Source organism: Bison bison, unplaced genomic scaffold (assembly GCF_000754665.1).
Source record: "Bison bison bison isolate TAMUID 2011002044 unplaced genomic scaffold, Bison_UMD1.0 scf7180017864375, whole genome shotgun sequence".
Taxonomy (NCBI): Eukaryota; Metazoa; Chordata; class Mammalia; order Artiodactyla; family Bovidae; genus Bison; species Bison bison.
Window position 1 is genome coordinate 6,355,278 of NW_011494947.1, and position 2,219 is coordinate 6,357,496.

Genomic DNA, 2,219 nt, shown 5'->3' on the forward strand with positions numbered 1-2,219 from the left:
CCCCAATAAGCATAATAGAATGTATGATTCTATTCGGTTACACAGATAATTAGGGTATTCTTTTAGGCAATGGAGAGGGGAGTGGCCTGGTTTTCCAGTTGGTATGTCGTTTCCATAGATACTGGGCATATAGCTCACAGTCCGGCCCAAGATGAAGTCTTGCTTTCAAGATAGAGCCTGTTCTGTTTCTTCCTTCAATTTGTTCAGTTTCCTCCCAGGTTAAAGAACTAGTGCAGGGGTTTCCCTGGTGGTCTAGTGGTTGGAAATCCACCTGCCAATGCAGGGGACACGGGTTCAAGCTCTGGTCCAGGAAAATTTCATGTGCCACGGAGCATCTGAGCCCAGGTGCTGTAACTACTGAAGCCTGAGCACCTAGAGCCTGTGCTCCGCAACAAGAGAAGCCACTGCAATGAGAAGCTGGTGTACTACAACAAAGAGTAGCCCAGACACAGCAATGAAGACCCAGCGCTGCCAAAAATTAATTTTTTTTAAAAAGAAGAACTAGTGCAGGAAGAATCATGTGCATCTCATGACCATGTTCTCCTCCCATTCTCCTTGGACCTCCTGAGGGATATGGTGACTTGCTCCTGGCTGTGCTGCCAGCTATTGATTGGAGAGCCAGGCTCTACCACGGGAATGTGTGCCGGCTGCAATTATATGGAGATTTTCTGCATATAAGATGTTACAATGTGTGAACTTGATGAGCCAGAAAAAAAGCCTCTTCATCTTAATGGTAACTTTTAAATAAATTAAACATTTCTTACTTTGGTTGTGCTGAGTCTTAGTTGCAGCATGTGGGATCTTCACTTGTGGAACCCAAGGTCTTAATAGCTGCAGCATGTGAACTTCTAGTTGTGGCATGTGGGATCTAGTTTCCCCGACCATGGATCAAACCCTGGGCCGCCTGCATTGGGAGCGCAGAGTCTTAGCCACTGAGCCACCAGGGAAGCCCCAAGGCCACCTCTCCCTTGTGTCCATGGCGCACATCTTTGATTAATCATCTAGCACTTTCCCACAGTAACCAGAGATAGTCTTGGAATCTTTCTGAACACCGTGTATTCATTTGCCATTTCTGCCAAAACAAATTAACACGAAGTTAGTCACTGAAGAACTTCCCTGGTAGCTCAGACAGTAAAGAAACCACCTGCAATGCAGGAGACCTGCATTCAATCCTTGGGTTGGGAGGATCCCCTGAAGAAGGGAATAACAACCCACTCCAGTATTCTTGCCTGGAGAATTCCATTGACAGAGGAGCCTGGAGGGCTACAGTCCAAGGGGTCACAAAGAGTCAGACACGACTGAGCAACCAACACTAACTAGTGACTTAAAGTAATTCAAATTTATTCTTTCCCAATTGTGTGGTTTGGTAGCGCAGGTAAAATGTCGCTCAGCTGAATCCTCTGTTGAGAGTGTCACAAGGCTGAAATCAAGGTGTCAGCAGAGTTGCTCTCCTTCCTGGCGGCTATGGGGATAAATTTGCTCCCAAGGTCAAATTCAAATTGTTAGCAGGAGTCAGTTCCTTGTGATTGTGGGACCGAGGACCTCGTTTTCTTGTCTGTCAGCTGGGGGTCAGTTTTTGCAACTAGACACTGCCCTCATTCCTTCTCATGCTTTTCTTTTTCTTTTTAGACTGGTGGTATGATTTTGATTTATCAAAGATTGCAATTTATTTTAAACCAAAAAATTGACCCTTACACAATGTAAGGTTAAAACACACCAAATACATGAACATGAAGGAAATAGAAGGAACAGATGAATAGAAATAAAAACAGAAGAAAAACTGATAAGTAGTAGTATATAAATTATATTTCAATAAAGCTGTTTCCTGAAACAAAAGAGAAAGTTATGATAGTACCTATTAATATATTATTGAGTAGTTAAGTCTAAGAATTTTAATGTATGAAGCACCTAGAGCAGTAACATGCAAAAACATTAGCTACCATTATATTTTTACTGCTAGTATTAAAACTTAAACTATTGCCATCAAAAGGAAATATAGTGATATTGTCCTTAGTAAATATATTGCTCATGCTCAATTGCTCAGTCATGTCTGACTCTGTAACACCAAGGACTTTGGCCCTCGAGGCTCCTCTGTCCATGGGATTTTCCCAGCAAGAATACTGGAGTGGGTTGCCAGTTCTCCTCCATGGGATCTACCCAACCCAGGGATCAAAGCCAGGTCTCCTGCATTACAGGCAGATTCTTTACTGCTGAGCTAC